This window comes from Pelodiscus sinensis, chromosome 25 (genome assembly GCF_052426305.1).
Source record: "Pelodiscus sinensis isolate ZL-2025 chromosome 25, ASM5242630v1, whole genome shotgun sequence".
Taxonomy (NCBI): Eukaryota; Metazoa; Chordata; order Testudines; family Trionychidae; genus Pelodiscus; species Pelodiscus sinensis.
In genome coordinates, this window is record NC_143076.1 from 10412299 (window position 1) to 10435576 (window position 23278).

Sequence of the window (23278 nt, forward strand, 5' to 3'; positions counted from 1 at the left end):
CGTATCAGAACATTAGGAATTTGTAGCTTCTAGATACTAAAAAGCACTTGTGAGGCATTTCTCTCTTTCTGCTTGTGTGACACAGCAAGCCAAACATCATCTATTTGGCAAGAATTGTGGAAAAGGGTGTAGAGGCACAATTGTATTCCCAGCCTACAGTAGTAGCCAAATTAGTGATGGCAAAGTTCATGGGCCAGAGCCCACCTAGGATAAATCATTGTAGCTCTGTGGACTTTAGTCGAGTTATATCTATTAATACCAGCTAAGGCTCTAGTCCTGTGTATTTTTGGGAAGAATTTAGCCTTTTACTGTGATGTAAAGGTCATTAGCTTTCACTGTAAAGAATACCACGTGGACATAAATATTTAGTGCATATATAGTTGTCAATTCTGCATAATGTGATGATTCTGATGAATTTGTAATCTGCTATAGGCACGCAAACTTGGCAAGATATTCTTTGTTCAAAAATTGAAATAACTGGAGAATAATTGTGTTCAGGAGACCAGGTGACTTTTTCTCTACTATGTAGGAGTGAGGCAAAAAAGGCAAACATCATTCTGGGATGCATTAGCAGAAATCATTCTTGTATTCCTCTCCATTCTGATTAGGCCTCAACTGGAGATTGTGTTCATTTCTGGATGCCACATTTCAGGAAAGATGTTGGGAAATTGGTAAAAGTCCAGATGATAACAACAAAAATGATCTAGAAAGCATGTCCTGTGAGGGAAGATTGAAAAGAACTGGGTTTATTTAGTCTGGAAAAAGGGAGAACTGAGAGGGGACATAACTGTTTTCAAGTACCTAAAATGTTGTTTACACTGAGGATGGAGGAAAATTATTCTCCTTAATCCAGTGGTCACCAACCAGTAGACTGGGATCTACTGGTAGATCTTGGAGCCTCTGTCAGGTGATCCTGACTAGTCTGGCCAGGAAGCTATCAAGTGCTGGGACTTCATTTGTCCCTCCCCCATTGTCATGCTGTTCCTGTCTTCTGCCTTAGAAGCCTCCTGCTTGGTGTGCAGGAGGAGTGCTGATGTCAGGGTGTCCCTCCTCCCCCCACTGCTGTACCCCATCTCCACACAGAGGGAAGGGGATGGAGGGAGCTTGGCAATGCAAATTTCTGTCACTCTCTCACATTGTGTGTGTATCTGTCATTCTCACACACACACACTGTCCTTCCCTCTCATCTCCTGACCCAACGTGTACATGGGGGGTTGTTACTACTTTTACTGCTTGCAAAGTGGGTTCTTTTTAGTTTGTGTCTGGACTGTGCATTTCCTAACTTTCATTTCTCTTATGCTTAAATTTAATTCTTTGAGTACTAAAATGCCTAGCCTGTCATGCCTGGAGTTTGTCATGTCATCCCTTTGGTTGGTTGTGCTCCTGGAGGGGGCTGGCATGTCCCTGCAGCTCCTGGGTAAGTCAGAGCAGGGGGGGTCTCCACGTGCCATCCTTGCCTGTAGACACCACTCCTGCAGCTCCCATTGGTCAATAATGGAGAGGTGTGGCCAGTGGAGGCTGTGGGGTCAGTGCCTGTGGATGAGGGGCAGCACATGGAGCCATTGCTCTACATGCCAGCTGCTTTTGGGAGTGGTGTGGGGCCAGGGCATGAGTAGGATTGCCTTGGCTCTGCTGCTCCATCCTTGAGGCAACTGTCCAGCTGCTCCCAGGGTGGGCAGGCCTTGAACCCACCACTCTGTGCTCCCCAGGCAACTGCTCTATTCTCCAGTTCACCCCATCTCCCTACCTTCAGAGGGTCCCTCAACCTGTGTCTGGTCAGTCCCAGGGTGGGTGGAGGGGGTGGGCTTGAAGGTAGGGGTGTGGAGCGGGATGAGCATCTTCCTCTGGAATACAGGCTGGTGGGCTCAATCCCGCCCCCTCCAACCATTCATGCAATGGCTGGGCTGCCAACACTGGCTGCCCCAGGGATGGACCTGGCTCCTGCCCTAGAAAGGCAGGTTGAGGGACCCCCTAAAGGCAGGGTGGGGTGGACTCAGGGGTGGCCAAGGGGATAGGGCATTTGCCACATGCCTAAGACTTAGAGCCTGCACCCCCACCCCAGGCTGGTGAAAGTGAATGAGGTTCAGGGAGGGAAGGGCAACAGAGCAAGCAGGACAAGGCCTCAGAGAAGGGAGGGAAGGAAGCCAGGCAAGAGTATTTGGGTTTGAGGTAGATCTTACATTGCACTTAAATTTAAAAGGTGATCTTGTGATTACAGCAGTGGTCTCCAAACTTCTTAATCTCTGATTATAGACAAGAAGCAATTGGTTTAAATTGTGTTGAGGGAGCTTTAGGTTGGACATTAGGAAAAACTTCCCGTGAGGGAAGATAAGCGCTGGAATAAACTGTCTAGGGCTACTTGGAATCTCCATCTCTGAAGATTTTTAAGCACAGTTTAGGCAAACACATGTCAGTCAGGGACAGTCTAGATCGGGGTGGGCAAAATATGGCCTGTGGGCCAGATGCAGCCTGCTGTTGTGTGGCCCAGTAAGATCAGAAAGAGGTTAATAATAAATTTGGTTTAAAAAGTAATATAAATGCCTTAGGACTTAGGGCTTTTAAAAAACATTTAACTGCTAGCCTTGAGTAGAGGTACATGGGATACATACAGAATGTGAGGCCATGGATAGGAAACAAGGCTGGGTATCTGCGGATATTTGTAGTTCTGCTTAGTAACTTAGTCTGAACCTTGGCAAATTTCTTTTACAAAATGGAAATAATATTTATCCATCTTTGGAAAGCTTAAGTGGTATTCAGCCTAGTTTGGGGGTGTAAATAACATGCAAAACAAGTAGAAAAATAATATAGGATCCTTGCCTCCAAAGAGAAAAGATGTTTTTTAAATAGGTGTATTAATATACTCCACCTGCCATTTATTATTTTATCCCAGACATTAAATTTTCAAGGCCTGTAAATCTACTTACTTCACTTCAGTAATTTTTGCCCAAAATAACCAATTCTACATTTCTAGAAAATTTGCACCATCATTTACATATGGCACATACTTCATAGGGATCAGAAACCTCTGTCCTAAACTTTTTATTGGCCTTGCTTTTTAAGAACAAATTTTTCTCATTTGCTTTCGCTGCTGCTTTCTCTGTATGAAGCATATGGTGGAATTATGGATTTTCAGTCTCTGGCTGTAATGCTCCTGTTGACTGTAGTAGACCTTTTTTTCAGTTATCTAGCAGAGGATGAACAGTCATTCATACTGAGTTGGAATAGTTATAATTATAATGTCCCAGGATGCATGTTGTGACCCTTTTTGGGGGATTTTGAACTATTTATAGGAAAGTGTGAAATTTTAATTTAACTGCCTTCTACACTTAAAATTGGTATTGTCCCCACATTTATAAATGTTTCTGAATCTAAGTGCTTTTCCCTATTTTTCATACAGGAGTTTGTTTATAATTATTCTGTGAAACGATGTGAACACTTGAGAATGAAATTGGTTAAACATCTTTCTCCCCTCCCCCATACTCACAAAGGAAAGGGAAAGTTGATAGGTAGAGCTTGAAGAAAAGAATTTCTCAAGCACGGGTAGCAAGTATGTTTGTATATCATGCTGCAGAAGAGCCCTTCAGCCTTGAAAAATGTAAGCAGTATAAGAGTTAAGTTTCTTTTGCAAATCTGAAATTCACACAATTCATTATGTTAATTGTGAAAGAAGCTGCATTTTTTGACTTGCAAAAAAACTCCTTGCACTCTCTGAAAATCAGAATTTCATTGCTGTTGATCTGCTGGATATCCGTGGCTGTGAGGTTGAGGTCATTGCTGTTGACAACTCCTAGTCTTCTACCTATAAAAGTCTTTTGTTACAGGCATGTTATGCTACTTCATGGCTGCTATGGTAACAGATGGGAAAAGACATTGTGCTTGCATACTAACGCTTAACAGCACAGATGCAGAGCGTAGTTGTAAATCTAGTGGAGGCGAAAGAGCTCACAAACCCACCAGTGATACTTGGGGAATGAATCACCAGTGAAGAGCTGGGTAGGGAGGGATTTCTGTATTTCCTTACTAATGAACATGTGTTGAATCAATTATGGGCTGCTATGTTTAGAGCGGAGAGCATGACAGACTGTCACCTAGAGGAACCATAAATTTGAGATTCCACAGCCAAAATTAAGACACGTTCCCAGAGCCACCTTCCTTTCCACATTTCAAACCCTGAACTCCCGCTTAGAATATAAGACTGTCCATACCGGGTCAGACCGAAAGCCCATCTAGCCCAGCTTTTTTTCAAAGTTGGATTGTGGGGCTGCCAGGGTAAGCCACACTTCCTACAGCTCCCCTTGGCTGGAAACGACGAATTGTAGCCAATGGGAGCTTCAAAGTTCCACAGCTACATATGTGTTAAATAAAAAAAAGTGGTGGGGCTTACCCTGGGGGCTTACCTTGGTGGTTCTGTGACCCAAGCTGGAAAAACGGTTATCTAGCCCAGGAAAAACGGTTATCTAGCCCAGCATCCTGTCTTCAGACAGTGGCCAATGCCAGGTGCCCCAGAGGGAATGAACAGAACAGGGCGTCATCAAGTGATCCATCCTCTGTCGCCCATTCCCAGCTTCTGATAGATAGAGGCTAGAGACACCATTCCTGCCCATCCTGGCTAATACCCATTGATGGACCTATTCTCCGTTAATTCATCTAGCTCTTTTTCTGAGCCCTGTTATAGTCTTGGCCTTCTCAACATCCTCTGGCAGAGTTTCACAGGAGGTGTGTTGTTGAAGAAATCCTTCTGTTCGTTTTAAAACCTGCTGCTGACTGTTTTTTCATTTGTAGGTAGATTGAGTTCAAATATCAGCAGTTATTAGCTGTACAGGCAGTCCCCGGGTTACGTACAAGATAGGGACTGTAGGTTTGTTCTTAAGTTGAATTTGTATGTAAGTCGGAACTGGTACATATTGTAGGGGAAACTCTAGCCAAACATTTCTCCAGAGCTCAGTTTTATTCTCCCACACCTCACTTCCCTCAGTCCTTTATTCTCAAGCTGAGGTGTCTGCTGAGAAAAGCCGCTTCGCGTCTCCCTGGTCTGCTGGGGGGGGGGGGAGAGGGGGGGCGCTAGCTTCGTGTCTCCCTGGTCTGCTGGGGGGAAGCAGCTAGTGCGGGGTTGCCTCACCCCGTTTGTAAGTAGGGATCTGATGTAAGTCGGATCCATGTAACCTGGGGACAGCCTGTATAGTATTAACACCAGGAGCACAAATCACTTGACCGAGGCTTTGTGACTTTTTGTTTTTCAGTGCGGACAATACCCTTAATCATATGGTAGCTTTTGAAACATTCACTCAAAAATGAGGTGGTGGGTGAGCATAGTGAAGTGAGGGCAAGGTGCAGAGAGTGGGAGGGCTTTAGGTTAGGGATGTTAAGAATCGTGGAATTCATTAATTGTGTAGTTGACAAAAAAAATATCTGCTACATGATTAATCAGTTAGGGTTAGCACTGTAAGCACTCAAGCCAGGTCCCAGCAACTACCCCTCTGCGGCTCTGCATTAATAGTATTAATAGTATTAGAAAATAACATAATGGCCATACTGGGGCAGAGCCGGCCCCGATCACTCGGCAGGCGCACGGAAATGGCCTGGCGGGCGCCATGGTGCCCGCGGGCACCGCGTTGGGGACCACTGGAGTAGATCTTGTCTTGCCCTGACATTTAAAAAGTGATCTTGGATGTAAGGAGATTGGAGACCAGTGATTTAACCCTTTATCCTTAGCCTTTTGCAGGATTGGGTCTTTTATTCTAAAGAATGACTATATGTTGTGCTAGGTATGGCCTATCAATTTGAACAGTTGTAGCCTAGGGCAAATTACTTAAACTTTCTGAGCTTCAGTTTTCCCATCTGTGAAACAGGCATGATGAGAATACTTCTGTAACTTACAGAGGTACTCAGAATATTTATTCATGTTTGTAAGTTACTTTAAATATGAGCAGTGCTGTGAAAGCCATAAGTAGTAGTATTTGCCTCATAAAGACAGAATGATCTTTGTCTCTAAGTGTCATTAAGAAGATGACCTTGAACATTGCTGGCAAACAGAGTTAGAGTTGAAATTATTTTTGTTTTTCTTCTCAGAATTTTTCTTTTCTGCTTTATCCTGTAGGACCAAAAGTGTGGTGGTTTTTTTCCAGCGTGGAATTATTTTGTGGTAAGGAAATTGGGTTAATTTTAATTGACTTTGAGTTGCTTTGTGCATTTGGAATAAAAATGTTTTGATTTAACATGCAGAATTCTGTGCATTAAAAAAACAGCCTAGAGAAATTAACTATTTTTTAAAAAAAGAGGCCTAGAATATCACAGTGAAATGACGATGCTTTAATTATATGGATGGGGAAGACTAATTCAAGGCTATTTACTATATAAAAGATGTAGTAACTTTTGTAGAACGGACACTCTATCCATTTATTTCCCTGAATATGGAGGAGCTTTTGCCATTAGAGGATCAAGCCAACTATCTGCTTTTGGCCTCATCTACATGATCAAATTTTGTCGTATAACCAGTGAGAGCTGGAAGCCAATGGAGGGCTGGGACAGAAAGCAGTGCATGGTGGGACATTTAGCATGGTCCCAAGATGCCCACAGTGTGTTGCTCATGCTGTCAATGATGATGCCCCAAGGGAGACGTGATCTGTTGACAAAGGAAGCAAGTGTTAACACCCTTTGGTGATTTTTGTTTTGTCTTTTATTCCATGTCAATATAGTTTTTTTGTTAACTAAACTTTGTAGTATAGACAAGCCTGTTGATTTAGATGAGTCTTAGTAACCCTCCAGGAATTCAGTTTAATCATGAAGGCAAAATTAGTGTGGATAAGTCTAACCTCTTTAATATCTCAGCTGTTCTCTTTGATCAGAAGTGGATAGGAGACTTTGCACTCTGGATCAGGCCTCTTGATCGGATAATGAAGCTGATGATGGAAAGACCTGTAGTGAGGAGAATATTAAAGCCATCTTTATATTGAAGGACATTCTGTAGCCAAGTGGTGAGGGTTCTTGACTAGCTCAGCAAGGATCACTGGGTATAGAAGAGAGACTTTATATCTCTAACTATAAGCAGTCAATCTTGAATGACCAAGGCCATTTTGCCTCCTCCCCAAGAGTCTCTGGAGGGCAGACAGCTATGGATTATTTAGAAGACAAGATATCCTCAAATGAAGCTTGTATCTGCCACTCTTGATTTGTCAGAAGTCACAGGATGCATAGCTGTTGACCCACTTCTGAAATCAAACCTCACGACCCACATTTCATGTGACTGCAATAGTTTACAGTTGTTTGTGCTGCTCTAGCAAAATTAAAATATCTGTGTGTGTTAATGAGCAGTTTTGTGTCCTTCTTGAAGCACTGCGATTGTCTTCAATTCCCCAGGCTTTATGCTCTCCTCGCCACCTGATCCCTGGAGGGTCTGTAACATAGCTACTATCTTCTATGAGTAGTAATTTTCTTTGAAACTTGTGAATTCTGCTCCTTAATCAGCCAGAGGGACCTCTCTCAGTTGATAAGAGGCACTCTATCCCTCTAGGTGTTCAGCATGTTGCAACTTCAGTCTTTCTGGTCCCTGCTGGCTCAGCAATGAAAAGTGTTTTTTTCTACCAAAACTGAAAATGGACGATAGTCGTCTATGCACACAACTTTTAAGGAAAAGGTTGGGGGGGGGGGGGGGGGGGGGAATCAAAGTGGTCAGAAAATTGGAACTTAACAGCTATCCTTAATTTAGCACACTCAATAGAATCTGTTTTTGTACTTTCTTTCTTAAGCAGTTTAGTTAGGTGCAAGCTTAATGCCTCCTGGAAGCCTACAGTGAACTAGTGATTACTGAACTTGTCAGCAGTACCATTCCTTTGTGGTTTCAATTACCTAAACAGTATTTCCTGCACCAAAATACTTTTGGAAGGACTGAGACGGTAACGCTTCACCTTGAACAAGTTAGGAGGGAGGTATTACTAGGAAGGCACCAGCCTAGGAGTCAAGATTCTACTACTACATCTGCCACTGGAACTCTGTATGACGGCCCTGTGCTTCAGGTTCCCCATCTGTGAAACTGAATTAATCTCAGTAAGTGAGGCCAGGTCTGCAATGCAGGTTGGTGCATGTGGGAATGAGTAATATGGCAGGGAGAATGAATCAGCCATTGAAGGCAGGAATATGGGTGTGTTCAGAAGATGGGGAGAGCCTTTATTTTGAGAGGGACGCTTGGTCTTGTCTTTGAGATAGGAGAAAGGGAGTGAGATGTTTTTTGATCACTTGAAGGTTGAGGGAAGCAAAAGGGGCAAGTTCAAAATGAGATATAATATGGCAGAAATCTTAAAAGGCTCCCTTTTGATTTTTTTGGATTTGTGACGTACCTGATTTTCAGAGGTGCTATGAACCCACAACCCCCATGACTTCACTTGGAGTTCTGGCTGCTGTGCTCCCCTGAAACTCAGCCTCCAAAAAGCTATTTTTTTCCTGGCATTTCCAAAAGGGGAAAAAAATCACAACAAAATCAATGCTAAGTAAGTATTACTTACATTCTATTCAAACCTTATGAAATGTGGGTGGACTTCCCAGTGCCTTTTAAATAAGCATTTGTTTTCTGTTGAATGAGAATACAGTTATTTTTGGGCCTTTGATGTCACGGACATTAAATATTAGAAGATGAAAGCTATAAAGAAGCAATTCTGTATACTATAGTCCAGGCATTGCTTACTGTCTGCATACAAAGGCATTTCCCTTTACCAAGGGATTGCTTGAAATAAACACATGACAACAAATCTTGAAGGTCCTACAAAGATGAGGCTTGATGGACATAGAAAAGATATTTTTCTGCTTGAACATATTTGCAAATTCCCATTTGAGTAGCTGTAAGCTGATGCACTAGGCAGAATGGTATGGTTCCTACATCTTTTAAGAGACCTGATGAGATTGCTGATTCCCAATGCTCAGGTAGACCCGTTGTACAATCTTCAAATGTATTTTACAGTATCACTAGGAATGCACCCTTTTTATCCAGCTCTTTTGTGAAGTTCTGTTTCTCAGGCAGGGGATACTTACTTATCTACAAGGAGTAAGGTGGGATGTTCTTACTGAAGCATTCACGCTATATAAGGCACAAGAATTCTTCCTGTGTAAACCATGTATAAGTCAAATGGAATATGTTCTTGCACATACACTGGGTCTAAAAGAGTAATTAATAATGGGAATACATAAGTTCCTGGCAAATAACTACAGGCTGAATGGAGTTTGATGGATGGACTCAGCAGTTGCCTGGAAATGCTTGATCCCCATAATCATTATTACTGTTGAAAGAGATGAAAACACTGGGATCAAAACTTCTGAACGCTGACACTGACCTTGGAAAGGTTACTAGTCTTGTATGCATTTTGTACTGGTCCAGCCAAAGTGTTTCTAGCCTTATAGATAGTGGGATGTGATGCTATAAAATCACAAATATAGAATACCATTTTGGTTCATCTCCCACTACTCTGATTTTGATATACTTGTAGTTATCACTGTCATGGGTGCTTCTAGACTTCAGTGCTTTGTATCTGAAAACCCGGAATCCCAGATTTCAACTAATGTAAAACATGAATCCCTAACTGTAGCAGCTAGTGAGGTATTAGCTGATAAAATAAACGAGATTGTTAGCTTCCAATATTGAGAGATGTTCATGCATAGATCTGATGTTTCATGAAATACTGGATGTTAAAGGTATCCCTTAATGGGTAGCAGGTTTAAAACTAATAAAAGGATGTTCTTTTTCACACAGCGTGTTGTCAACCTGTGGAACTCCTTGCCAGAGGAGGCTGTGAAGGCTAGGACTATAATAGAGTTTAAAGAGAAGCTGGATAAATTCATGGAGGTTAGGTCCATAAAAGGCTATTAGCCAGGGGATAAAATGGTGTCCTTGGCCTCTGTTTGTCAGAGGCTGGAGAGGGATGGCAGGAGACAAATCGCTTGATCATTGTCTTCGGTCCACCCTCTCTGGGGCACCTGGTGCTGGCCACTGTCGGTAGACAGGATACTGGGTTAGATGGACCTTTGGTCTGACCCAGTACGGCCGTTCTTATGTTCTTATGTTGTCTATTGTCCTGCTATTAATTTAATTGGCTATGATCTAGGAGGGAATATCATTGCTCAGTCCTTGTATCCGTGATATTTTCAATCTCTGACATGTAAAGGGGAAAATAAGTAATTGGGCCTTTTGTGCCTAAAAGGTGTTGCATTATTGCCATGGGAAAGTCCAGTACAAATTAATGGATAATTTTATCATGGCTGTAGAATTCCATAGGATGCTGGAAAGTACTGTGGACATGTTATTCTATTTTAATTTATCTAGATTTTCAGGGTGACTTCTTCAAAAAAATTTTGTTGTTATTCACTTACGACTTTCCACAAAAGGATTAATTCTATTCATAGCACGTACTTTTTACATTTAAAAAACCATTTGGTGTTGGCTTCTTATTGTGATATCGATATTTATTTTGTTGAGATTCCTGATTTCTGTAAGATCTTAGTGACTTCATCTTTCTTCACTTCTGTAAGACTGTTTCATTAGCCTGGCTCAATCCTACAAGTTTTACTCCTGTGAGTCATACTTGTGAGGCCATTGGTCCCACTTATAGGGTTGAGCCCTGTTTCCAGTTGCATGTGATGCAGCATTGCCCTCTAATCAACAGTAGAGCAAGATCCATTCTAAAAATTCTGTATGGGGCACATGTGGGGCACCATTGAAAGACTTGCCAGAAACAGTAAGGAGTGGAGGTGCATTGTGGCCAACCTAAACGCCAGAGGTATAAGGGGAACATCATGGTGATTATGGGGTCATAGGACTGGAAAGGACCTTGAGGGTGTGTCTAGACTACAGGGTTTTGTCAACAAAAGTGGACTTTTGTCGACAAAACTATACCTGCGTCCACACTACCGCTGAGTTCTGTCGACGCTGGTAAACCTCATTTTACGAGGCATAACGCCTTCTGTCGACAGAAACTCTGTCGACAGAAGGTGTTATTGCATGTAAACTGTCTTTTGCGTCCACACTACGATGTCAACAAAGCATCTTGCTTTGTCGACAGAACTCAATGTAGTCTAGACGCGCTTTGTCGACAGAAGTTTTGTTGACAGTATCTGTCGACAAAACTTCTGTCAACAGAAGCCTGTAGTCTAGACGTACCCTGAGAGGCCATCTAGTTCAGTCTCCTGCACTCTGGCAGAACAAAGTATTATCTGAACCTTCCCTGACAGGTGTTTGTCTAACCTGCTCTTTAGAATCTCCCTTAATGGATATTTTTCAACCCCTCTAGGCAATTTATTCCAGTGCTTAACCACCATGACAAGAAGTTTTACCTAATGTCCAACCTAAACCTACCTTGCTGCAATTTGAGTCCATTGTTTCTTGTCCTATTCTCAGAGGTTAAGGAGAACAGTTTTTCTCCCTCCTGCTTATAATAACCTTTTAGGAACTTGAAAACATTTCCCACGTTCCCTCTCAGTCTTTTCTTTTCCAGACTAAACAAACCCCATTTTTCCCCCCAATCTTGCCTCACAGAGAATGTTTTCTATACCTTTAATCATTTTTGTTGCTCTGATTTGGACTTTCTTCAATTTCTCCACATTGTACCTTAAATGTGGTACCCAGAAATGAACACAATACTACATATACAGTTCAGGACTCATTAGCTCAGAGTAGAGGTCAAGAATTACGTCACAAGTCTTGCTTATGGCACTTATGCTAATATATCCCAGAATACTGTTCGCTTTTTTTTGCCAGTGTTACACTGATGACTCATATTTAACCTAAGATCCTTATGACCTCTAAATCCCATTTCACAGTACTCCTTCGTAGGCTGCCATGTCCCATTTTCTATGGGTGTTCCTTCCTAAGTTGTTCCTTCCTAAGTTGAGTGCATTTGTCCTTATTGAATTTCATCGTATTTACCTCAAACCATTTCTCCAGATTGTCCAGATCATTTTGAATCTTAATCCTATCCTCCAACGCACTTGCAACCTCTCCCAACTTGGTATCATCTGCACACTTTACAAGTGTACTGTTCATGCCATTGTCTAAATCATTTATGGAAATATTGAACAGAACCAGACCCAGAACCGATCCCTGCAGAACCTGGTTTGCCCTTCCAGCATGATTGTGAACCATTGATAACTACTCTGTGGGAATGATTTTCCAACCAATTGTGCATCCACCTTATAGTAGCTCCATCTATGTTGCATCTCCCGAGTTTTTTTTTTTTAATGAGAAGGACACTGTCAAAAGCGTTACTGATGTTAAGATATACCACATCTCCCACTTCCTCTCTATCCACAAGGCTTGTTACATTGTGAAAGGAAACTATCAGGTTGGTTTGCCATGCACTGTTTTTAACAAAACCATCCTAAATATTACTTACCACTGTATTATTGTCTAGAAGTTTGCAAATGGTTTGCTTAATTATTTGCTCCATTATCTTTTCAGGTACCAGGTTAAACTGACTGGTTTGTAATTCCCTGGATTGTCTTTCTTTCCCTTTTTATTTGATGATGGTGATAATGTATGGGGATGTAAGTTTTTTTTTTTTTTTTTTTTTTTTTAAATCTCAATTATTATAATACTGGCAATATTTCAACATCCGTCAGTTATAAAACATGTGGAGTTAAGGGGGAGAAAAGTAGAGGAGATGAGCCCTAACGTGCCTTAGGAAAAAGATTGTTTTAAAGAGGCTGATCAAATATATCCACTATATAGTACTGCCAGAGGCTGTCAGCTTGTGAAATGCAAATCTCAGATAACCTCAATGGGATGTAAAATAGAGCCTTTTGATCTGCCATCTGTTTCTGTTCTTTTTCTTAAACGTTTAGTGTGTCTCATTTTGTTTTTCCTTTTTCCTGTAATATCCTCCTGAAAAACATTTTTCCTTTTCTCTCTTCACATGAAATTCATCCTGGGGCAGCAGTACTTAAGTGGTGCATAGGCCAGGTACTAGCAGTCTGCACCCAGGCAGATTTTACCTCAACTTTTATATGCATGGCAAACTTGTTTCTCTCAACTAATTCTGGACTTCCAGTGGAGCTGAAACTAATGTAAATCTGACCTTATTTGGCTGGGCAGCATTGTCTAGTGGTTAATATAGAAACATACATGCCGTGGAACAGTTTTTTTTTCTAAATGAAGTTTACTGTCACTGAAAATAATGTGTATAGTCAATTTGCATGATTTAAATTTTGTATGTGTACATGTAAGAGTGCCCTGCCCTGTTGCAGTTAGAGCCTTTCTTCTTCTGTCTCCAATCACCCACAGCCACTTAAATGTAAAGGCAAGGATAAGGGCTGTATGTTATCAGAATGGACAAGTATTCTCCCTACCTTTAGCTGATGCCAATATTGCAACAATTTTCATTAGGGAGAAATTTTTCCAGGATTTGTTTGCATGGGGGGGGAGGAGGAAGATGAATGTAATTGTAAAAATATACTTTTAGATTCTGCTCCAGCAAAACAGTTTAAACATCGTGTAGCCCCACTGGCATCAGTGGAACTACTTGCATGCTTGAAGTTAAGCACATGGATCCAAGACTTAGGACGGTATTACATATAAGAAAATGAGGTACCGGGAGACAATATGGCTTTTCTAAGGAAGTCTGAGCAGAGCTAGGATTTGAACTCTCATCTTCTAAATCTTAGTCCAGTGCTTTCAAAATGAGCTCGGACTTTCTTTTTCCTACTCCTCAGCCAACCTATGCTCAGTAATATAACTATCCGGTACCTGTTTCTTCAAACTGGGATGTGCAAGACTTTCTTTAAAGATTTGCCCACTTCTTCTTGTAACAAAACCAAAACCCATCCCTATAGAAGATTGATTTCATATGTTTGAGCAAGGTACTTATGGTAGAAAAATGTTTGAAGTTAATTGAAGTGGAGTTAGGAGTTCAAATACAGTAGATTTAATCATGGAGATGTATAACAAATGACTTTGCAACATTGAGGTGTGTTGTCATAAACAAATAGCTGTTCAGGGAGTCAACAAGTTGGAACTGTGAATAAAATCAGTCTAGAAATACAAAAGAATCTTTTTAGGTTAATATTTTTAACTTGCTCACAAGCAATTGAAAAAAAAAAAGAGATGTGAGGGGCAATTGGGTGACACTGGTTGAGGCTTGTACAGTACCAGTAATCTACACGCTGTCTCTTTTAATGAACAGAGATGACAATAAAAAAAGATCCTGAAACAGTTACACTTCAAATAAATCATTTACCATTACTGGGAATTGGTTACTGGTTTAATAGAACTTAATTTTAAATTTTGAAGACTAAAGGCAAAATGGAAATTAAGGCTATTGAACAGTATGTAGTACAAATAGTTTTTTCTTTTCTAACAAATCCAAGGCCACGAAGATAAATCTGTCCTCGCAAAACTAGACTGATAGGACTGGCTTGCATTAGAATAGTTAAACACTTTTTGCAGTGAAGATACACTAGCAAATCCTAAATAGCATTTCAATCTGTTAATCTTTCTATTGGCATGCTTTGTTCATTCACAGCTTAAAAGTGTGCTAGACCAGGAAAAAAAATTAACGATCTGCACAGCCGCAAGCTGTATGCTATTCCCAGATAAAAACAGACTGATGAGTGACAGTGACTCTGCAGTCCAGAGTTTAAGCCTCATCCTACAAGCACTATGCTCAGCAGGAAGTGTCTACAAGTTTGGGTCCCTAGTGTATAAAGTTAGAACCTGGCTCTGCAAAGAGGACACTACAGACAGACCCCGGCACCTCACCCAAAGCCTCTTGCAGTCCACAGGACTCAGAGTGGGTGCAGAGATCTGCTTGCATGCTTCTCTTAGCAGGATCAGGGCATACGTAGCTTGTTGGATCAAGTTCACTTGCCAACCACCCAATTGCCCCTCACCTCCATCTCATTGTTTTTAATTGTTTGAGCAAGTTAAAAATATTACCCTAAAAAGATTCTCTGCTTTTATTTCTGTACAGATAAATCACCCACGAGAGCATTAAAAATAAACAAACAAGCATGAATACCAGAATAGGACCATTATTCACTTATATATATTTTTGTCCAAGTGAGCAGAGTGTCTGCATTTTCCTCTTGTGGTGAACAGGATTCTCCATTTAGATTAGAAGCTGTTTTAAACTGTTAGATTAGTAGCTGGGTCAGGTTTTATATGGATCTGCTTTGTATCCATAGCAGCAAACAGATATTCAGGCAGGAGTAGCAACCTTTCCTTTGTACCAGAAGCATTTATAAAAGAGGGTCCTTTCTGTTATTGCACAGAATTAACATTTGTTAGGTTGGCAGAGCAGATATTCAAGGAGATCAGGTGGTGTCCTGCTCTAAAAATAGCATCCTCAATTGATTGCAAATCTTGTTGTTGTTTCCTCTGTGTTTCATTTTCTGTCAAGGATTTTTGATGAAACATTTCCTTGAATTTCTTTTACATGGACCTCCCCAGGAGGTGCGGGGTGGGTGGGCTGGTAGGTTTATTTATTTATTTTTGAATTACTACCATGTTGGGTAAGATTGTAGGCCACTGAGGTATTGACATTGTCATAGTAACTGGAACTGCAGCACTGGCTGGCAGCCAGATATCCTGGTGAATCATGGTTTGAATGTGGGTGTCTCTACACATGGAATAACTTCTGCTTCTTTCAATAGGATGAATCAACGAAGTAGTGTTTTCGGAGAGAATTTGAACAGCTTATTTCACCCCCCCATGCCATCATTTTAACACTAGGATGTTAAAACCATCTATTTCCTCCATCTTTCTGAGCTGTCAGTACACTCTTGTGCAGTAAGTGTTGCAAGGAATATATGTTTCTGTTGCAAATTAAAGATTAATTCATAAAGGATAAAACCTTCCACCTGGAATTTTGAAATCGCATAATTCGCTTACCGTTATAGAGACACTTTAGAACAGTTTCGTGAGCTGTACACGTGTACATATGGTGTTCCGTAGTACACTGGAATGTGATAGCTGCAGGCCATATTTTTAAAGCACTTCCACCCTTTTTTGTTGTTGTTGCAAATTCTGTTTGTGCCCACGATACCATCATCTGCTATTGTGTGCCAGTAATGGCAAGTATAAATCTTAACGCTTGAATGGCCAGGGACCTGATTCTGGGCACACTCAGTAATCCCAGCATTTACATTTTCTGTAAGTGTGGTTTGCACCTTCACAAAATGAGGCTGGAGTAGAGGGTCCCTTTTAAAAATCTTGTGCTTTCAGGCGTTAGCTCATGGTACTGTCACCAGATTACTTTGCTGGGTGACTGATTGTTGTTTAGCCCATCTATTGAACCCCTAAAGGGCTTATGGTTCTGTTTATGGTGAAAGGACCCCCCATCTCTGGAGCTCATTCTGAGAGGGTGGGGTGGGGGGGTGCGCATGCGCATGGGCATGCCTGAACTTTAATCATGCATGAGGAAGAGAAAGTACTAGACTAACAACTGGCAGCAGGAGACCCACCTTTTGTGTCTTTCAGTGGTTCTGCTGTTTAGCTGAACCCATGCCAGTGACATCATTCTGGCTACTCTGCTTTGATAACCCATGCATAAGTAGATTGCAAGCATATATAACAGTATGGAGGCTCTTGTGAAGGATACAGGAAGGGGTAAGTCTCAAATATGAGGGACACCAGAACAATACTGCAGAAAGCTAAAAATACCATCTACATTTTTTGTTTGTTTCTAAGACGCTGCAAGACTATTTGTTATTTTTAAGTTGTTTCATTTTTTTAAATTTTAAACACTTTCTACAATCTCAGCTTCTGTAGTCACTTGGTCAGCTATCAATTTGCAATACAAGTTGGACCTCTCTAGTCATCCGACATCATCTGTGGTCTGGTATCCCTGTGGGTGCTGCCAAGCTGGGGCAGCCGCGGGGGAAAAAACCAGGTCCAGTGCTCAGCAACTCCTCCCTCGCCCTCCCAGAGCTTCTGGAGCACCACAGATAGTTCATGTGTGGTGCTCAAGCTCAGTGAGGGTGGGGAGGAGTGGGAAAGGGGGTGACGCTCACGAAGAGGAAGGGTGGCTGCAGAGCCCCACAATAGGGGCCTAGAGATGCAACCTAGCAGCCATGTGGCTAGGTGTACTCCTACAGTGCTGTACTGATACCTTGCTGCCGGGCTCTGCAGCCACACTGCTTCTTTCTGGGTACGTCTAGACTATAAGCCTCTTTCGAAAGAGAGCGTCTAGACTGCAACCTCTTCTTTCGAAAAAATGAGCCGCTTTTTCGAAAGAGTACCCAGGCAGTCTGGATGTTCTGTTTCGAAAAAGCCCTGTTTGCATTCAAAAACGCCTTTTTTCGAAAGAACACTTTCGAAAAAAGGCGTTATTCCTGGTGAAATGAGGATTGCCACCATCGAAAGAAAAGCTGCGTTCTTTCGATTTAATTTTGAAAGAACGCGGCTGTAGTCTAGATGCAAGTGAAGTTTTTTTTAGAAAAAAGGCTATTTTTTTTTTTTTTTTTTTTTTGAAAAAACCCTGCAGTCTAGACACAGCCTCTCTGAGTGCCCACACCCCTGACGCTCAATGATCAATTCCGTCTCCTCTGCTGACCCTGGAGTGGAGCTTCACATCTGATGGCAACAGAGAGGCCGACATTGGCCTTGCTTGGTTTGGCAAATTCTCTGGTTTGGGTCCTGAGGGTGCTGGATCACAGAGGTACAACATATAATAAAAAATTGTTTGATCATGTGTAAGAGAGAAAATTGGGGAAATATATTCCTCCCCATGGAGGAGAAAGGGAAGAATATTTAACACCTGTTCACATAATAAGTTCAGAAGTCTCTATGCCTAACTTATACTTGAGGGATGCTGTATATTTTACTTTTCTAAACAGATACAGGAATTTGTGAAAACTTCAATAGTTTGATGCATTGTTTTTAAAAATTACTTTAATACTGAAAGCAAGAGATGCATTTACAACATATATTCATGCAGTCCAAGAACTAATCTTGCAAATGCTGATTCACATGGGTAGTCCATACTTTTACAAGGTATACTCATGAATGACTAGAAGGATTTTGAAGAATGAGGTTCTAAATTTGTGTTAGACTGATTTGAATCCCATTGAAGCTTATAGGAATCTCTCCATTGACTTCAGTGGAATTTGCATAAGGCTCTAAGAACTTGGGAACTTTTCCACCAATTTGAATAGGAACTGGCCTGAACCCTAAATTCATTAGCTTGAGGGAATGTGAAGGAGTCTCCTTCAGCTTTATTCTGTAAATTTGATGAATGGTTTCGCTAGGGAAGGAAGAGGTCAGGGAGGCTCTGAAAAGCTAAGTCTCTAGCGTCAATAAATTGCTTTTAGATCACATTCATCAGGAAGGAAATTTGTGGTTTATCTGCTCTATTTTCAGCTGCTGTCATTGAGTTTGAAGAATTACACTGTCGTGTTTTCAGGCTTTCACAAGCTGTGGGGGTAAGATGGAATTAAGTCAGAATTACTTACTTAAAAAGCTTGGGAAAAAAACCTCATGGATTAAATAACTTTCCATTGACATAAGTTTCCTATAAGGATATTTAGGAGCAAATATGCTTTGCCATTTAATATAAAACCACTGCTTTGCACTAATTAAAACTTGCAGTGAATTCCTTTTTGTATTTATTAGCTTTGTTGCTGTACGTTTTTAAAAGGTCATAACAGTTTAAAAATCACAGTCCAATGAACTTTCTTTAACCTACCATTGTTAAAACAACACCTAAGATTTTTCCTGTATTGTTTGTTCCACGCTGTGCATTTGACAGCTCTTTGTATGTGCTCATTTGCACTTTCCTCTCCATAGTGAGTTTTGCCTGTTTTTGTAGACTTTTTTTTTCATAAATAACAGGACAGAGAACATTTTTTTTTTAAAATAGGAAAATGTGTGTAGCAGGGAAACTCAGGGTAGGTGTAGACCCTGAAATGACCTCTGTGTTTTTAAAAAGGCGGACTTATTTTCTTTATATTATGGCAGAGACACACTGACCTGTATTATTTTAATTATGGTAAAGGCCCCCATTGAGTATCTTTTGTGTGAAGCACTGTACAGGCAGAGAGAGTAAGAGATTGTAAATTCTCTGGGGGCAGGAGCAGTCTAAGTAGTCTAGAGAAACAGAGGCTCAGAAATTGGAAGTGATCTGCCAGAGGTCTCGCAGCTGATCATTTGCAGGTCTAGGAATAGATCTCAAATTTCCTGGGGCCTCCTGTCCACTGGGTTCTCTTGGCATAATTTATGTTACTGAGGGGTGGGAATAAGCATCCTGCATGCAGCATAAATTACACTGACATAAACACTCACATGCACGGTGCTGTTGGTGGGAGAGCTTCTTCCACCCGTATTGCCTGGCTGCTCACGGAGGCTTTTCTGCCAACAGAGCATACCTGCTGCACTGATACGTATATAAAGGGCCTAGATTTTAAATCGGTGCTGTGTAGCAAGCTGCTTGGAGGAGGCTTCTCATTATTCTGTACCACAGTTTTGGGGGAGTCCTTGTTTTTTTTTATTTTTTTGTTTTTTGTTTTGGAGTAAGCAGGGTTTAAAACCCTCTAAGTGTTAGAGTTTTAGAAAATCATGTAGAATAAATGCAGATGTGTTAAAGCCTTTATTGTAACTGTAATATTTGGTAAATGAAGGGCAGATGGAGGTGCCCCATGGGTTGGCATGTTATAGAAGCCAAGCTATGATGGTGAATAACGTTGGTTTGCTAAAGACCAAATCCTAGTCCCACTGGAATCATTACAGTTTTTTTTTCCATGGTGCAGAAAGGCCTATAAGAGGTAACAGACCTGTTTTCTGTTTCAAGTGTCAACCTGGAAAGGGGAGTCTGAACATTTAAAGATTAGCCCAAATCATAATATTCCTGCAGTTCTTCTAAAATGCCTTCTATCTCAGAATTTTTTATATGCTTTGTAAACATTAGGGGATTAAACCATAGCCCTCCACCTCTGCTTGTTACAGCCCTCCTCCAGGTGGTTATTTTCATGTTTAACAGAGGTGTAAAGAAGTTGTGACCTGTGCAAGGTTTCACCATGGCCTGTTGACAGAGTCCAGACTTCTCCTGTCTCCCAGAGCCATTCTTTAATCCAGTGGTTTTCAAACTCATGACCCAGCACTGGGCTGCACAATGTCAGGCACTGGGTCACCTTGCTGTAGGGTGACTCGATGACTAATGGGGGCGCTAAGGCAGCTTCCTGCCTGCCCTGGCACTGTGGACTGCGCTGCATCCCAGAAGTGGCCAGCAGCAGGTCTGGCTCCTAGGCAGGAGGGGCTCCAGGGCTCCATGCATTGCCCCCACTCTGAGCACTGGCTCCACACTCCCAATGGCTACTTCCCGGCCAGTAGGAGCTAGGGGGGAGGGAGGTCTTGTACCTGCAGGCGAGAGCAGAATGCAGCAGTTCTGGCCTCTGCCTAGGAGCCAGACCTGCTGCTGGCTGCTTCCAGGGCACAGCGTGGTCTGCGGTACCAGGAAAGAAAGAAGCTTGCCTTAGCACCCCCACAAAGTTGTTGACCAGAAGCCGCTGGAGGTAAGCCTGTGTCCAACCACAAGCACCAACCTCTTTCTCTAGCCCTGAAGGGCGCCCCCCTCCCAACTAGGAACCCCGTTCTGCAGTTCAGAGCCAGCCCTCTAGTCAAAAGACATACTTAGGTTGGGTCATGAGCATTTTCTTCAACTGAATTGTGAGAAAAAAAGATTGAGAACCACTGCTTTAACCACTAACCCAAGCTGTGTTTCTTTGCTGTCACTTTCTCTTTTGTAGTTGATGTTGTGTATTTGAGGGTTTAACAAAGCAGGACAGGAAAAGGTTTGGCTTTCAGATTGTACCTTCCTCTGATCAATTAGCATATTACACTCTTGGACTGCATAATTTACCTCACTAAGAGCCAGGTTCTTCAGTCATCTTTCAGATTGTTTTACTTTACTCTGTCAATGGTCTCATGAAATCAGAGGATCCCTCAGTTACAGAATCAGATACAGAGTCAGCATCACTAATAATAGCAGAACTGAGCCCTTAGGGTGGGGACCACCAATTTATTCCATGCCAAGTACACTCGTTAAAGAATAAATAACTGTGATTTTAGTCTTCATTAAAAAAGTTTTAATTCACCATCAGGAATAAGGCTGAAAGCAGCTCATGTGTTTTTGTTTTCTTTGGAGGGAATGTTGATTTACTATTTGAGTTCTCTCCAGCCTCTCTCCTAGAGAAGCAGCTTGTGTTTTCTTCTGCTTTGCAAAGCTTGCTCCTAGGTTCATTGAAAAGGAGATAGTTAGTTGGAATTGGGTCCTTTAGAAAAAATGGTAATGAGACCCTTGAATATCAACCATCTCGGTTCCATGCGCCTACACCATTGTGGCAGCTTTGAGAGAGGGGTATGTTTGTCAATTTGCATGTGAAATTTGATAAGTTGTTCCAGCTGTCACCTACTTATGAATAATGAGACAAGGACCACCTGGCTATAGATCTATATAAAAAATATTTGTTCTTAGTTATTTCACATTGCTAAATAAAAATTCACAGAATTGTCTGGATGACTCATTTCACTTGTCCTTTAAGCAGGTATGCACTAGCTCAAAGCTGTGATGAGCAATAAAGAACCGCAATCAGGAATGGCTTTTCTTCATCCTAACTCCCCCCACAGAATTGCCCCCTCAGAAACCTGCCCAAACTGGCAAGCTGTGTGGGTCATTTGGGGAGGAAAACAGTTGATGGCTTGTGAGATGATAGAATGGAGAATATGGGAAGAGCTTTACAGTGTAAATAGGATCTCTGGTTAGGGTCTCCTCATGTACATGTCTTCTTGCCACCCATAACTTAATACATAACTATTTTTATTAGTCTTAATGGGATAGTTGGAATTTTAATACACTCATTTCATATGAAAGCCTCAGTTTCTAGAGCTGTAATTTCTTTTTGAAAGAGCGGTAAATTCATGGCTGCATGTAAACTCTTAGAGTTGCTGCTTCATGGATCAGTGTTTTCAGTGACATCCTGTCACTCAAGATGTTTTGATATTTGACATTGGAGATGGTTGCCGCTGACAGAGTTATCTCATGGACATATGTAACAGGTTTTTTAGTGCTGACCTGTGCTCCAAACCTGTGGTGTAATGCCACTCTTGAGAAATAATACTTTTTAAGCCCATGTTCCAGCTGTGTATAAATGGAGCATTGACATCACTGGTTCTGCTGGGCAATAGACTCGACACGGGTGTATTTAGTACACAGCTGCTCAGTGATGCTGAGAATGTGTGGCGAAACAAGAAATTTGTTATGCATTGCATCATAAATGCTCTACTGGAAGGTCTTTCTTGGGCCAAACCTTGGTCTGTTTTTCTGTTTCCTGCCTTTTAAACAAACAAAATAACAAATTTCTTCCACAGCACAATTGCCCCATTATATGCAGATGCTGGCACACTTAACAGCATTCAGAAGTGGAAGAGTAGGTGTAGGAGAGAGTGGAAAATGAAAATTGCAGTTTTTCTGCATTTTCAAAAGCATCTTTTACTCCACAATATACTGCAGTGCTTCTTCTCCAGTCAGAGTTTGTGTGGGTTTTGCCACTTCCCCTCCAGAATAAAATAATAGGTCTTTGTGTTGGGGTAAATATCTAATCAAGACTAATGCCAATCTCTGAATCTGAAATCTCTCCCTCTTAGGCTAGAAGTTATTGTAAGTAGGAATGTAAAAGGTTAAACAGTTACCTGGTAAGCACTAGCATTACCTGATAAAAAACAGGACTATGTAGCACTTTAAAGACTAACAAGATGGTTTATTAGGTGATGAGCTTTCTGGCCCACGAAAGCTCATCACCTAATAAACCAGCTTGTTAGTCTTTAAAGTGCTACATAGTCCTGTTTTTTTGTTCCAGCTACACCAGACTAACACGGCTACATTTCTATCTCTACATTACCTGATAAGTATCACTAAGCAGCAGTGTACTAAATAGTTTAACCAATGAAACTATTTTAGGCATTTTTTACATTCTCAATTGAAAGCCAGTTGCTTCCCAGGCTGTACCTTTATGGATTTGTTGATGCAAAGAAGAATTTCTAATGTCACTTATACAATGTCCCCTCTGACCTATAAATGGGCCTGATCTAGCTCCATAAAATGCAAAAATCATCAGAGAGATCCAGCGCAGGCTCCAATATGCTTCCTTTGTGAAAACAGTGAATGTGTTTTCATGAAGTGTAACCTATGGCAGGACACCAAGATTCAGGTCTACAAGACAGTTATTCCTACATTTGTTTTTGAATGCAAAATTGAAAAATGCTAGACCTAGCACAGGTATGCTAGATGGTGATAGGGCCTTTTGCCCTTATGCA

General features: G+C 41.4%; 1 protein-coding gene across 6 annotated transcripts in view; it reads left to right on the top strand.

Annotated features, from left to right (window-relative positions):
* The window catches only part of ARHGAP32 (Rho GTPase activating protein 32), a 472553-nt gene that overhangs the window by 60095 nt on the left and 389180 nt on the right, over positions 1-23278 (top strand). For 2 of the 6 annotated variants that reach the window (XM_075909245.2, XM_075909247.2), the window contains exon 3: positions 6098-6142. The exons of the other annotated variants lie outside the window; for them this stretch is intronic. The gene's annotated coding sequence lies outside the window, so the exon portion shown is untranslated. The remainder of the gene's footprint in view (positions 1-6097; positions 6143-23278) is intronic. 6 annotated transcript variants of the gene reach the window in all.